At 48.4% G+C, this 15,768-nt stretch overlaps 1 protein-coding gene across 9 annotated transcripts in view; it reads left to right on the top strand.

The window, feature by feature from the left end:
• PDZD2 (PDZ domain containing 2) overlaps positions 1 to 15,768 on the top strand; it is a 357,195-nt gene that overhangs the window by 215,553 nt on the left and 125,874 nt on the right. The window contains exon 1 of one of the 9 annotated variants that reach the window (XM_072757137.1): positions 6,462 to 6,838. The exons of 6 other annotated variants lie outside the window; for them this stretch is intronic. The gene's annotated coding sequence lies outside the window, so the exon portion shown is untranslated. Of the gene's footprint in view, positions 1 to 6,461; positions 6,839 to 15,768 lie in introns of those variants that run through there. 2 more of the 9 variants (XM_072757138.1, XM_072757140.1) reach the window with 2 other exon arrangements.

Here is a 15,768-nt window from a genome sequence, read left to right as displayed (position 1 = left end):
AGCTTTGTCCTGTCTTTCCATTTGTTTGCTAGAACTTAGGGGTACGCTGGGCTCTGAAGCAAATAAGAGGGAACTTTCCAGTAACTATCGATCCAGCGCTTCCAGTGGAGCCAGCACCAAAGTGAAGGATCCTCAGTTCTGCTTGAGATGCTGGAGTCCTCATAGCAGACGAGAGGATTCCGCTCAGGGTTTTGGGGGTGTTGAGTGCGGATGCTCCAGGAAGGAGATGGGCTGCTCCAGTTCTCAGCCGGCCGACGCTCTTGCCTAACCTGCTCCTCTCATTCATCTAGCTTTCTGCACCCTGACGACAGTCACCCTGGCAGCCCCGAGTGGGACCCGCCCGTCGTGGTAGTGACCACAGTGTAGGCCGATGCTCTAAGAACCCGAGTCGTTGCAGAGGGTTGTCTCACCTTGTGGCCTGTTGAGCACTGTCTCTGGCCTCTGCCCTTCAGATGCCAGGAGCAAGCGCTCCCCCTTCCCACGGTGGGGGGGGGGGACTTGCCCCCCTTGCAAAACCACTGGTTTAAGTGAAAGGCGTGGAGGAGAAAGGGCGGCAGCCAGTGTGTTCCACGATGCGGGCGCTGGGCTGGACCCAGCGTGAAGGTGTCGGGGCTTCGGCCGTGGGCGATGAGGCACGAGGGCAGCGTGGGAAGTTACCTGGCAGCCCCCCCTCCCCACTTGCTGGCCGGTGTCTGTGCCCAGGATACCAGACAGACCGACAAGCGGGGAACAGAATAGGTGGGACCCGAGCCCTGCAGGGGCCCGTGCAGGGAGGGGGCAGCGAGAGCCAGCACCACGTGCGAGGGGGACAGGCGGGGGTCCTGGGTGACCCGGGGTGACAGTCATTAAAAGGGGGTGCCGGGGGCAGGCCGGGTGGGGGGAGCACGCTGGGTTTTACATCAGGGCGCGCGGAGTTGAGATGCTACAGGACAGGCGGCTGGAGCAGGCGGGAGGCGGACGGACAGACTGACGGATGGGGTCTGGGCCTGAAGCTCTGGAGGAAGACGAGGGGGCGGCGCTGGAGGCAGTTGCCGAGGGAGCTGGGCGTCCCCCAGGCGGGCTGCCCTGGGGCGGAGGCGGGAGAGACCGGTCGTGGGCCGTGGGCTGCAGGCGCTTCCATCCGCCAGACTTTCCGTGTCAGGGGTCAGACTCAGTTGCAGAACCCAAGCAGACCCAGGCCAGTTCTGGGCGCAAGCAGAGCCCGGGGGGGGGGGGGGGGGGGGGGCGGGGGGGAAGAGCCGCGGGGAGGAAGAAGCGTGCCACCGGGCGGCTTCCTGGGGTGCTGGGGGGCCTCTGCGCGGGCGGCGAGCTGCAGGGCGGCTGCTGGGCCGCATGTCCAGGCCAGGCTCTCCCTGCGTTCGCAAGCTGGATGGGTCCAAGCTGGATGTGCCCAAGCTAGACGTGCCCAAGCTGGACAGGTACAAGCTGGCCGTGCCCAAACTGGACGTGCGCAAGCTGGATGTGCCCAAACTGGACGTGCCCAAGCTGGATGTGCACAAGCTGGACGTGCACAAGCTGGACGTGCCCAAGCTGGACATGCCCAAGCTACACATGCCCAAGCTGGACGTGCGCAAGCTGGATGGGTGCAAGCTGGACGTGTCCAAGCTGGACGTGCGCAAGCTGCACGTGCGTAAGCTAGACGTGCCCAAACCAGACGTGCCCAAACCAGACGTGCCCAAGCTAGATGTGCCCAAGGTAGACATGTGCAAGCTGGACATGCCCAAAATAGACATGCCCAAGCTAGATGTGTGCAAACTGGACATGCACAAGCCAGGCTTCCCCTACATGCTCAAGCTGGACGTGCCCAAGCTAGACATGCCCAAGCTAGACATGCCCAAGCTAGACGTGTGCAAGCTGGACATGTGCAAGCCAGGCTTCCCCTACGTGCGAAAGCTAGACATGTGCAAGCTGGACATGCCCAAACTAGACGTGTGCAAGCTAGACATGCCCAAGCTGGACGGGTGCATGCTGGACGTGCGCAAGCTGGACGTGCCCAAACTGGACGTGCGCAAGCTGGATGTGCACAAGCTGGACGTGCCCAAGCTGTACGTGCGCAAGCTGGATGGGTGCAAGCTGGACGTGCCCAAGCTGGACGTGCTCAAGCTGCACATGCGCAAGCTGGACGTGCCCAAGCTAGATGTGCCCAAACCAGACATGCCCAAGCTAGATGTGCCCAAGCTAGATGTGCCCAAGGTAGACATGTGCAAGCTGGACATGCCCAAAATAGACATGCCCAAGCTAGATGTGTGCAAACTGGACATGAGCAAGCCAGGCTTCCCCTACATGCGCGAGCTGGACATACCCAAACTAGACGTGCCCAAGCTAGACGTGCCCAAGCTAGACATGCCCAAGCTAGACGTGTGCAAGCTGGACATGTGCAAGCCAGGCTTCCCCTATGTGCGAAAGCTGGACATGCGCAAGCTGGACGTGCCCAAGCTAGATGGCTGCCCTCCGTGTAGCATCGTCATCTCCCGGCACCAAATACAGGAATAGCCTGAGCCCTTGGTTGGTGTTCCTGACTTTCTGGGAGTTACTTTTGACTGGGCGGTGGGGAGACAGAGGAGGAAACTTTAGTGCTGCCTGTTGTTTTAGGGTCGTTTATGAGTTTAACCTTAGGGCACGTGGTGGTCTTTTCACGCTGTGACTTTAATAATATGAAGCGTGACAGCCATAGGACTGGCCAAGGGACAGTTGCAAGGAAAGTCCAGGTTCCAGTAGCTTTTTAAGAAGTATATGTAATAGCAGATTTATCATTTTAGCTGGTTTTTTAAAAAGAGTTTATTTATTCATGAGAGACACAGAGGTGGAGACACAGGCAGAGGGAGGGAGAAGCAGGCTCCCCTTGAGGAGCCCAATGCGGGACTCGATCCCAGGACCCCATGATCACAACCTGAGCTGCAGGCAGATGCCCAACCACTGAACCACCCAGGTGTCCCCATTTTAGCTTTTTTTTTTTTAATTTAAATTCAATTTGCTAACATATAGTATGACACCCAGTGCTCATCCCATCAAGTGCCCTCCTTAGTGCCCATCACCCAGTTACCCCATTCCCCCCAATTTTAGCTATTTTTAAGTGTCCCGTTCTGTGGTGTTAGGTATACCCCATTGTTGTGCAACCACCACCACCATCCATCTCCAGAACACCTTGTCTTGCAAAACCGAACCTCTGTCCCCATTAAACAGTAACTCCCTGTTCTCCCCTTTCCCAGGCCCTGGCACTCACCATTTTATTTTCTGTCTCTGTGAATCTGACTGCTCTTGGGCACCTCACAGAGGAGGAAGCATGTCATACTTACCTTTCTGTGACTGGTTTATTCACTTAGCATAATGTCCTCAAGGTTCAGGCTGGTTGTAGCGTGTGTCAGAATTTCCTCCCTTTTTAAGGCTAAATAATAGTCCACATTTGTCTATCCGTTAATTAGTCCGTGGACACTTGGGCTGCTTCCGCCTGTTGGGGGTTGTGGCTGTGACCGTGGTTGTGCACATAGCATTCGTGTTGCTGCTTTCGATTCTGTGGGCCGAGTACCCGGATCGTCTATGGCCTCGTGTGGCTCTCTTAACCTCTTTCGATCGGGGATTGCTAGAATCACATTCTAGCTGCCTGTTCTGATGCTGCCTTTGTTACCTTTTGCTTTTGCTCCTGGGACAGCCTTAGGGTGTATATGTGGCTGGGCTCTGGGACCAGCTGGGAGCCGTTCCTGAGCCCCTGCCCATAGTCCTTGGCTCTGAGGACCTGTATCTTGTCCACTTAGTGCCGTCCTAGAATTTGAATGAGGAAGATCCAAGTCCTGAGCTGAGTACTTCAAGTAATACGCCATAACCTCAGCGAAGAAGTTTCCTCATCTCTCTGGGCCTCTGTTTCAACGTCCTCCTAATGAGGAGGTAGAACTAAGTGATTCTAGAACTCCTCCCAGGTCACAGAGGGGGAGGGCATAGCGGTCTCATAAGCCCAGGAAGCACCTCCCAAGGTGGGTGAGAAGAAAGCAGAGCTCCAGATTCCTACCATGGGCAGTTTGACCCAAATCTTCCCTTTCTCAAACCTTGGATGGTTGCAGGTTTCTAATGGCTTGTGTGCTTGCTGTGTCCTGGTCCATGCTGCGTGGCTAGTTTCATGAGTAAATGTAGCAGCAATTCCCCTTAAAGCAAAATTATATAATATGTATTATCCACCCTTTGTTGAGAGAATGGGAGAAAGGCGGAATGGCTGGTTTCGCCATAGCTTTTTGGCGACCTCACAAACTAATACGGGAGAGAATATTCTATAGGCAGGCTTTACCTCTGATTAAGACTGTAGTTGGTCATGGACCAAGAAAATGTTAACCCCCTTTTTTTCCTCACTTCTTATTTTTCTTTTTTTTTTAAAGAACAGACCTCCTTATTCTTAGCTTACATTCAAAACAAGTTAACTGTCCTGGAAATGGAGAGGTGAATCCCAGAAGGGCACCCACATGGTCAACTTTCAGGCCCCTGGATGGCACATGAAAATTTGGACTGGTCTGGGATTCCCTGCTCAGGTTTGGAGACCTGTCAAGTCCCCCTCTGCCCGACCAGTGAAGCACTGTGTATATACCAGTGACTTTGTGTCTTACTTTTCTCGGTCTCATCTGTAAAAAGCAGATCACCTGCTGTTTTCAAGGATGTGGCATTAGACTAGATGACTAGAACCCATTTGAAACATGTGAAAATGTATAGCATTTTCTTCTCAGGGGACATTTTAACCACCTAATTAAAGAAAAAACAGACTTTCTTTAAGTCTGGATACTAAGTCATCAGCTTTTTTTTTTTTTAAGATTTTATTTATTCATGAGACACACACACACACACACACACACACAGAGGCAGAGACACAGGCAGAGGGAGAAGCAGGCTCCATGCAGGGAGCCCGACGTGGGACTCGATCCCGGGTCTCCAGGATCACGACCTGGGCTGAAGGCGGTGCTAAACCGCTGAGCTCCCCAGACTGCCCAAGTCATCAGCTTTTTAATATAGAAGAATTAGGGATGCCTGGGTAGCTCAGTGGTTAAGTGTCTGTCTCCAGCTCAGGGCGTGATCCTGGGTACTGAGATCGAGTCTCGCATCAGGCTCCCTGCCTGCTTCTCCCTCTGCCTGTGTCTCTGCCTCTCTCTCTGTGTCTCTGATGAATGAATAAATAAAATCTTTAAAAAGAAAAATTAAAAAAACAGTATTTTAGGTGAAGAACTTCCCATGGTGATTGGGACTAGCTTTTGACCATACAAGGTTTATAGGGGGAAATCCGTATTGGATAGAACTCTAAAATAAATTAATAGAGTAAAAATAGAATAATCAATTAATAGACAAACGTTGATTCTGAAGCCTAACAGTTTTTACAGCTTTTTCAAAAGTATGACCTGAGAATGACTGCAGATAAGCAAAGGACATTGCTCCTTTTTTGTTCCTGACAAGTGTAGCTGCTAAAAGGCTGTCAGTATTTTAATAACAAGACATCATTCCCATTTTAATAGCTTTATGTAAATTTTAATACCCACTCTGAAGGCCATGGGGTTTTTAGGACCTGTGTCTCTGGTTGATGGTACATGAAAGATCCCTTTTGCTCCAGCTGCAAATAAGGTGAATTTTATACGTAGTGGGTGTCACGATCTCTGTGTGTTGGTTTGGGGGCACTTATTTTTAAAAATTCTATTTTCTGATAAAAGCTTATCATCTTTGTAGTTGCTGACATTCTAGCTAAGTAAGTATTCTTAGGATCTGGCTCATCATCTCTGTTTTTGCAAGTAGTGGTCTGGGATGGAAGATTGGAAGTGTTATTGGCGTAGGAAAGTTGTAGATTTAGTATTATTATGAAAATGGGCTTTTTTTCTTTCTTTCTTCCTTTTTCTTTTCTTTCTTTCTTTCTTTCCTTTTTTATTTTTTACAAATAGTGTTTTACTTACCAATGGGCTTCTTTACAAAATTATTTAAGGTCTCCATTTTTATTCCTGTTTTTTTTAAAAGATTATTTATTTATTTATTTATTTATTTATTTATTCAGAGAGAGCAAAAGAGAGGCAGAGACACAGGCAGAGAGAGAAGCAGGCTCCATGCGGGGAGCCCGACCCGGGACTCGATCCTGGGTCTCTAGGATCACACCCCAGGCTGCAGGCGGCGCCAAACCGCTGCGCCACCGGGGCTGCCCTTATTCCTGTTTAAATGCAACAAGAAATCTGGCCCTTTAATACGTGCAAAGTAAAATAGGTCACTAGGTGGTAAGTTTCTCAACTGATCATCCTGGCTTCACATTTTGGGTGTGTTTTTGTTGTCTCGTGCCTGAAATCTTCAGTGCGCTTCAGGTTGTGGTGGCATCTGCATAATGATGCTATTTTGACTCCATCACTAGGGTGTGGGTCCTTTGTGGATAGAAGTCCAGTCTGCAGACACCTGTGGGAGGAAACCACGGATGACTTCTGCCAGGATCTAATTCTCCCCCGCACTCCTGGCAAATTAAAGCCGTTTCTAACAGCATGGTTCCAGTACACTGGCAGGGCAAGGGTTGGCTCATTCTCTTACAAACACAGTTTAGCTGGATGCACTCATAAATGAAAAATGATCTGAGTGCTGTGGGTGGGGCCCTCGAGCTCAGGAGGTGAAGTGGAGGAGGAGAGAGAAAAATCTGCTCCTAAGCTCAGTAGAGCATGGGGGAGCGGGCAGGAAGTCGGAGCACGCACTGGCATGGCTCACATTTTTGTTGATAGCTAATAACCCAGGACTTTAAAGAACTGAATGGAGAAGGGAAATGAAGCACAACAGACTTTGGAGCCTGTCCTGGGCAAGCGGCCGTGAAGCACAGTGGAGCGCGCTCACCTGACCAGCTCAGAAGCAGGTAGGAGGGGAGACCCGAATAGGGGCGAGAATCATAGCTTCTCTCTGAACACAACTTCTATGGTTTTGCTATTTTTTTTTTAAGAATATGAGGAATGAGTAGATGATAATGACACAAGAAGCAGACCCAGCCTGGATTGTGCTGATATCTGCCCAAGTGAGGAGTTTTTCTCAGTTACTAGTTTGATGACCAAATGACTGTTACGTTCTAGGGGTTGCTTTAAAAACAATCACACCAAGTCGTGCAGCTCTCAGTTAAAACTGATTTTAAAATTGGCAGATGATAAATGAACTGCAGGCACCGTTTTAGAACAAACACTTTGAGGATAGCCAACCAGAAACTGATTTGCCGGCTTGACCGTTGTTATATTTTCATATTTGAGCGCCAACAAGGTGCTTGCTAATTTTTGCTGGCTTTTGTAAGAAGGGAGGTGGATGTATAACAGCTGTGAAAAAATATCCAGAAATTGTCTGGGATCCAGAGTGAAGCCTGAATGCACTAATGTTTTCTCCATTAAGGCAGGCTTTCTCTGCTCAGCTTCTAAGTCAGGGAATTGGAGAGTAAAGTGTATATAGATCCTGAGCATTTTGACATGGGGGTGGGGGGGGCGGGGGAGGGGGGAGGGCAGAGGCTGGGAAACTGGCACAGTGACGTCTTCACACTCAGAGGTAGAAAATAAATGGGGAGGGCCAGGGGTCGCCGCCACACACAAAGATAAGTTAAAGAGTGATCTGTGATTCCCGCTGTAGCCGTGTCTCAGAGCATCCTTTCCATTGTTGGGGCTTGTGAGGGAAGAGCAGAGCAGAATAAAGACCGTCTCGGGCCTGGGTTTCTAACCCATTGTCAGGCCTTGCTTCTGATAGGCGCCTGGATCATTTGACACGGATTTATTCTCTGCCCCCCCACCCCCCGCCATGAAGTGGCCAGAGCAGCGGAATTGAGGCGACATGGGGGAGGTTAGACATGGTGTGGGTGATCAGAGTGACAGGAGCATCAGAATTAGATCGAGGATTTCATATTTCGGTCAAGCAGTCCCGCCTGAGTGCTGGCACTCTTTTGAGTTGAGCCTTTGAGATGCCCTATTAGCCACGGGGTGCGTCTGAGGAGGAGATGCAAGCGCTGCTCGCCTCCTGCTGGCTGTGTCCTCACGCTGGGGAGGCCACATCTCCAGGCTTTGCGTTTTGGGCCTGGAGGCTGGGAGACGGCTGTGCTCAGTCAAGGCAGGCCCATACCTTATCGCCAGTTTCTTTTTCTGTCTGACTTCCCCGCCTTCCACGGCAACACTGTGTGGGGCAAGGGGGTGGAGGGGGAGAGGCCTCTCCTGTCCCCCACCGCCCCCAACTCTTGTTCTTTCTGGCCTGTTCCCCATCATGTGGGTGGGGCCCCTTTATCTCCTTTCCTTTACCTGCTTGTCCCAGGCGTTTTTGCAGCGAATTAAGGTGACCCCGGGGGACAGACTCCTCTCCAGGGTCCATTCTGGAAGCAGCCAGAGGTCAGCCAACTGTGGCCTATGGGCCAAATCCAGCCTGTCTCAGCCTGTTTTCGAGGGGCTCAGGAGCTAAATGTCTATTTTACATTTTAAAGGATTGAAGAAACAAACAAGAATCTAGGACGGAGACCAATACGGCCTGCAAAGCCTACGATATTTTGTCTAGGACCTTTCAGAGAAAATTAGTTGCTGACCTCTGATTTTTAACATCATTCATGGCCAGAATGATCAATGGGTTGAACCCAGCTCAAGTTCTCAACAGTTTCAACGAGCTGTTGTTTTGGAAACTGATTTTCATTTCTCAGTCTGTTAAATGGCATTATTGCCTTTAAAAAAGGGTGGATTCAGAAGCAGGGAAGTTGGAAGATTTCCTGCAGGGTCCAGTCAATGGGAAGGGAGCATCAGATGAACTGTGCGCTACGGTTGGATTTTGCCCCTCTCCCCTTGTTGGTGAACCTGCTGGTGAAGCCATCTGTGAGCCCCACCACATGTTGATGGTGTCCCCCCCACCCCGCCAGAAAGAACCTGATGGGGAAGGAAACACTCTGCTAACTTACACAAAAATGATTCACTTCCTTGTTTCTCTTCTGTGCTGGCCAAAATTCTACAATCCGAGTTGTTTGGTATTGCCAAATACTTTGGGGGGGGCGGGAGGAGGATGTTTTCTGTAATAAAAAAGATAGTGAGTTAAGTGAATATCACGTTTTCTCATATCCAGAACAGTGTTCCTTTATTGCTCTCTAAGAAAACTTACTACAGGTCCCCCAGCCTTTCTCCTGAACATGCAGTTCTCCTCAACCCAGCACAGTATTTCATTGTTAATGTCATTTCTAATAAGGGAAGAGGAAAATCTGGTGACCTTGCTCATGTTTAACTTGTGTCAAAACTGGAGGCCTGGACGTGGAGCAGGCTTCTGTAAGCAGCTCATTGTCCACTGCAGAAACACAGAAAAGTTTCTCACAAGGAGACTGTAGTTTAAGAAGAAAAACAAAACAGCCAGTATTAATTTTCTTTTTTCTCCGAGACATTTCAGCCATCCAGCGTCCCATATTTGGAAGTTGGATGCTGTCAGTGGAGAAGAATGGGGGTGGGGCCCAGTTTGACAGATGAAAACAAGTGAGGAAGTATGAAAATATGTATAGCATCGTGTCCCATGGGAGTTTGGGGCTGGAAAAGAAGATGGTGGCAACGCACTTGACAAGTCGGCTCATCAGAGCTGGCAAGGGTGGGTCCTTTAATCTGCCATGTGAGCCAGGTAGCACCTTTGTCTGTATTTAGAAAGGAGTTTGGCTCTGAATGTAGAGATTAAGCAACCTGCTATTCCTGTATGCGCTGGAATTTCTCAGACACAGTCAGAAACCTGATTTGCGTAACTGCTGAAACTCAACTAGAAGCCAAGCACACTGAGGCCTGGACTCCCCAAGCAAGGAGCAGTTAGGAATCACAGCACGTGAGGGAGTTTATTAAGCTTGTCCAAGAGGGTGTGGCGCTCTGTGGCCAGATTTAATGGGGCGGGCTCTGGGGTGAAGGGTCAGCTTTGGGTTCCCATCAGCAGGCCATGATTAGAGGGTGAGTAATCTCTTCTACGTGAGCTGGTGGTATGTATCTAGAAGCTCTAGAACTACCTGGTATCTCAAAGTAGCTTGAGGGACCTTTTCGTTCCTGAGCCATGTGACCAAGCTGGCTCATTAGGAGACAGAAACCGCCAGGCAGTCAGAGTCTGATCATGAGCTAAACTGGAGGATAAGCCACGAGCAGCACTTTATTAGCCAACTCATTTATAGCGTATCAGGAGGGCGAGTGTGTGGGCTCGAAGCTGGAGCATCTGCCCCCTCCCTTTGGCTCTCTGATCAGTGCTGGAATCTGACCTCTGTTCATCAGCTTTTTCCTGACCGTGAATAGGATAAAAGATGGAGCTAAACGTGCACCTGTGTGTGTAAAAGTATGTAAGTCTAGAAGAGATGAAGGGCCAAGCAAATAGAAGTTATGATCCTGAGTTAGAAAGGGAGACTTGTGGTCATGTCCACCAAAGGGAATTGATAATTTCACGTCTCAGTGGCTGGCAAGGATCCCCTTGTGTAGCTCTGTTGTTCATGGACAGGTTGTGTCCCTCTTAAGAACTTCTGTAGGGGCACCTGGGTGGCTCAGTGGGTTAAGCGCCTGCCTTCAGCTCAGGTCATGATCCTGAGGTCCTGGGATGGAGCCCCAAGTCAGGCTCCCTGCTCAGCGGGGAGCCTGATTTTCCCTCTCCCTCTGCTGCTCTCCCTGTTTGTGCGCTCTCTCTCTCTCTCTCTCAAAGAAATAAATAAAATCTTTTTAAAAAAATATAAAGAAAGAACTTCTGTAAGCAATACACCCTCTCAACTCCAAACACCCTTTCTATACCTTCGCTGCAGTGGGGGCCAGGGGCTGTAACACAACATGCCTGTCACCTTGGATGTCCTGACTGAAGCTCTGCTGTGTCCTCAGTGGCGGGGAATAAGATAGCAGCATCCCTCTTCCATTGAGTGACTCCTGCTCTGCTTAGTGAAGGAGGTGGCCTACTAGGACGTCTTCTGACGGCTTTGCTATCCCCGTTGGCCCACTGCCTCAGGTTCCCATGGTTTGTTAACTCTAAGTGTGCACGGGCATGCGGCTGCACTACACTATATTCCACAGACGGCCTCAGCAGGGCACGGGGTGAGCTCACGGCCTCTGCTTAGGTACAAGGTCCATGTGCGATGAGTCCGGCCATGGCAGCAAGTGACCTGGGACTCTAGATCCACCTCCCTCTTTATAACCTCTTCCTGAAGAAGCAATGTAACTATATTTTACCAGAGGAAACTTGGCACTTAGAAGGACCCAGAGCGATTCCTTTGGTAAAAGAGAAGCATTAATTTATATTTTTGGTAACTTTGAGGTTCAGAAGCTGTCAGGTATACTTAAAGCAAGACACACCTGGACTGTCTTCTTTGCCTTTCTAATTTCCACTCGAGTCCTTCTACCAAATTAGAAGACGAGCTGGAAACTGGCAGAGGAGGGCAAGTCTGAAGAATGACCAGAGTGGCCCTTGAGAATCAGTTCAGTTAAAGGCCTCTATTTCAATGGGCCTACCTAGACTGGGGGGCAGAGGGAGCAGGACATTTGTAGATTTACCTTATCTCTCCTTAAAGGGTAGATAGGTGGTCTTCTGTGTCTACACACTATATCTTCCCGTCTCTTGCAAACAAAAAAGTGGCCTTGTAGTGAACAATTTAGAATTCCCACCCAGGTCAGAACACACATGGAAGTGGCCTAGCCAGGGGGAACTGGGAGGGTATTCAAAGGCACCATAGTTGCCTTCATTTGAATAGCATGAATCTCTAGATTCATCATGATGTTCTTGATGGAAGAGCAGCCCTGTCCCCATGCCTTTTGCTCTTATTTCTGCTCCTTTGGCAATAAATGTTCTTCTTTTCTCCTGTGGGCTGGTTCCATCGGCCAGAGGAGAGTCTATCTTCCAAGGAACCATGCCTTCGCCTTCAACTTCCCAAATTCCACCTAGTCTTCACCTTGCAACGCTTTGACTGAAGTTCCCAGACGGCTGCCTAGGGAGTAGAGGGTTCAATGTTGGCAGTAAGCTGCGGGCTTTGGAAAACATCACAGGTATTTTATTGTAACAGATGCAAGCAGTTTTGGCAGGAGAGCAATAAAGACCTGGAGGAGAAATAGAAAATTACCTCTAAGCGACACAGGGGAGAAGGTGGCAGGAATGAAGGGTACAGTTTGGGTTTACAAAGCTAAGTCCTTTGCACAATCCTTTTTACAGGCCAGAACTTGCTTGACTTCAGTTTCTCCCTCAAGTCAGTTAAAGAATGGTGGAGGAGAACAGAATGCTCGAGTTGAGAATGTACCTGCGGGCATCTTGGTGGGTGAGGATTTTATGGAGGTCCCGGTGGCCCAAGGAAACTTCGTGGGGTGGAAATCCTGCTGTTTTCATAATGCTGAGGCATTAGACATTCTTAGGCCTCTAACTAATTAGACATTCTTAATGCATTTCTTATGGTAACAAAAATTCGACACTTCGTCTTAAAAGTGAATAGAGTCAGTTATTTCGAACTTTCACTAGGAGGAACGTGAGTCCTCTCTACAGTATTCTGGTGGCTTAATTAATTACATTTGTTGCCATTGGGATTTCAGGGTGGGGAGAGAATCTGCCGTCAGCTGTAGTCTTTTTACTGGGGGTTCTTTCCTCCAAGAACCATCTCTGGGTTTTCTCTAAAACTAGAGCAGTCTGAAAGCTAAGATATCAAATCTTGCAAATAGTCGCCTTTCTAGGCCCGATGACCGTAAATAATACAGTGCTGAATTCTAAAGGCAGTGTTACTGTGATACGATATACCGCGATAGATTCCTATTATCCACAGGTTGACCCTCAAATCTGTGAGGTTTCCTCTGCTCTCAGCCTATTTTCTTACTTATAACCATATCCTAGATTACCAGCCCCTGGACCAAGATGGGTGGGGAAAAGTAATACAACTCATTCATCACAGGGTGTTCAAAAGCAAGGTTTAGCACCTTTCTCAGATGAGCAAACCTAGCTAGAGACAAGCTAAGCGTGAGTGACCAGTGTGTGTGTGTGTGTGTGTGTGCGCGTACATTAGGGAGAGGAGCTGCAAGCAGAAATTAATTCATGACGCTCACATGGACCTGGAGACATGGCTATTTTTGAGCAAAAATCTTTATGTAAGACTGTGTCTCGGGTTTGGAGGTCTTTCTTCCATTTGTGAACATGTGGTTCAAACATGCTCACATGATTTGTGTTTGTTAGAGAAATGCCTCATTGTGTAGTAGCGACTTTCCTGTGAGAGTTCAAACCGAGTGTCAGATGAATTCCCCAAGGCTGATGTGTTCAGTTCCATTTTGCTTTCATGGCACTTTGGTTCGTGTGAGGGGAAAGCGGCCTGCAGAGTGGCGTAGATGCCTTGGATGTACAATTTTGAAATTCAGAGACAAATCGATTTTGGCTTTTTCTGAAAATGGATCTTATTTTGAGAACCGCAGTTGACATGGCTGTGGGAAGTGTTGCTTATTCTTGGCAAGAAAACCACCCTGAAAAGGTGCCGTGCTTATGATCCAAGAGACAGGGAGCCTGCCCCAGGCCCTCAGGCAGAGCGCGGAGAATGTTTCAGGACTCAGTGTCAGTAATTTATATTAAATCCATATTCGAATGGAAGTACCTATACAGATGGAGAAGGCAACTGCCTACAAAATAGGATCCTTTTAGTTGCTCTGTGTAATGGTATTCAGAATGTAGCCTGGCATGTCTGTTTCAGAAATATTTGGGATCCCAACCTAAAGAACTTGATCAAAAGTACTCCTTAAATATCTAAGTGTTCAACCCTGTGGTGGGAACTTGCATCAAAGCCAGCAGACAGAAGTCAAAAAGGCAAATTCACTCTCAGAGAAGGAAGCGATTTGACCAGCTTTGCTCAAACTAAGATGAGACAGACAGATATGGGGCACAACTCCCTACCTCCTTTTGCATAAGATCCCTAAGCATCTCTTACTCTTTTTTTTTTAAGATTTTATTTATTTATTCATGAGAGACACAGAGAGAGAGGCAGAGGCACAGGCAGAGGGAGAAGCAGGCTCCATGCAGGGAGCCCGACGTGGGACTGGATTCCGGGTCTCTAGGATCACGCCCTGGGCTGCAGGCGGCGCTAAACTACTGAGCCACCCAGGTGCCCCAGCATCTCTTACTCTTAACCTAGATTTTATTAATAGATTTCAGAGGGACCGTGGACCTGGAAGAGAGGAAAATTAAATATTTGTTGTCACTAAAACTGTAGTTCAAATTTAGTATTTCCTTTAGGAATGGATATAGGGAACAAAGCACAGTAGCATGAGCAGTCGCCACGCCTGGCACCAGTGATGCGTATTACCTGTAGGAGATATCTTCCAATATCATGCTCATTACAACTTTGAAAATATATCCGTGGATAAACCTGTTGCTAGATCTCATTTTTTTATTTAAATTCAATCAGCCAACATATAGTGCTTCATTAGTTTCAGATGTAGAGTTCAATAATTCATCAGTTGTGTATAACATGTGGTGCTGATCACATCACGTGCCCTCCTTAATGCCCATCACCCAATTACCCCATCCCCTCACCCACCTCCCCTACAACAACCCTCAGGTTGTTTCCTAGAGTTAAGAGTCTCTCATGATTTTTCTCCCTCTCTGACTTCCCACTCAGTTTTCCCTCCCTTCCTCTGACCCTCTGCGCTGTTTCTTATTTTCCATATGAACGAAACCATGACAATTGTCTTTCTCTGATTGGCTTATTTCGCTCAGCACAAAACCCTCCGGTTCCACCCACGTCAATGTAAATGGTAGGTACTCATCCTTTCTGATGGCTGAGTAATATTCCATTGTACCTATATACCACTTCTTCTTTATCCATTCATCTGTCAGTCTTATTTAATGTGTTCATTAAGAAGCACATAGGTTATGGTATACATTTAAAAACATTTAGGGTATTCTGTTTTAACATAATTGGTTTTCTTTGTAATCCTAAATATTTTATGCATTTAAAGATATTATCATGAGATTTTACCAGATAGCCAGAAAGGCCCGTGGTATAAAAATGAAAGAAAGAAAGCCCGCCAGCCAGCTTGCCTTTAGCTTTCAAAGGCTACCATTTGATATTTAGAGCTTCATTTACCAAGAGAAAAATATTAACCCAGGACAGTAGGGTGTGTTCCAATCTATGATTCACCTGGGCATAAAATGCAGATTCTTGTGCAGTGGGTCGGGATGGAAGCTGAGGTCTCTGCATTTCTAGTAAATTCAGAGTAGCCAGGCTGTAGCCCACAGCAATCTGAATAAAGGCCCATGTTTTCCAAACTCACTTGTAATCATCTTAAGCAATTTTCATTATAGATAATATATAGCTTGACTATGATAACAGTTGGTTGTGGGAAGAGATGTCCCAGGAGAGGGAAAGTGGGACAAGCTCAAAAGACAAACTTCACCTGCTTCAAAGTGTCCTACATTCAGTCTTTCAGAGCCCAGAGTAGCTGCCGGACTGGCAAGTGAACGTGGTGGAGGCTCAGGCCTGGGAGAGGCCGCCAAGGTAAAGGGCATCGTAGCAGATGCGTGTGTCTCACATGTTTCTATCATGGGATGCCTTGTCTGGGAAGCTGGGGCAGCCAGTGCCTGCGAGGGGCCGTCTCCCGAGCCCTTGGAGCTGTGTGTGCCAGGTGACCCAGGACAGTGCTGCAGCTGCCTGAAGAGGGCAGGATTCCCATCCCACCCTGTGTGTGCGATCTGACCTCCTGCTCTGCCCCAGGAGCATTGCCTATGGCCTTCTTCCTTCCCGAAGGGTGATTTTTTGCGTGTGTAATTAGATGATGCAAGTCGTGTATCTTTGTAAGATTTTCATAGATGTTTGCAAATTAGGGAAAGGTCCTTTGGCAG

Source organism: Vulpes vulpes, chromosome 4, assembly GCF_048418805.1.
Source record: "Vulpes vulpes isolate BD-2025 chromosome 4, VulVul3, whole genome shotgun sequence".
NCBI classification, from domain to species: Eukaryota; Metazoa; Chordata; class Mammalia; order Carnivora; family Canidae; genus Vulpes; species Vulpes vulpes.
The sequence above is the reverse complement of the archived record's forward strand: the minus strand, read 5'-3'. Positions and strand labels throughout refer to the sequence as shown.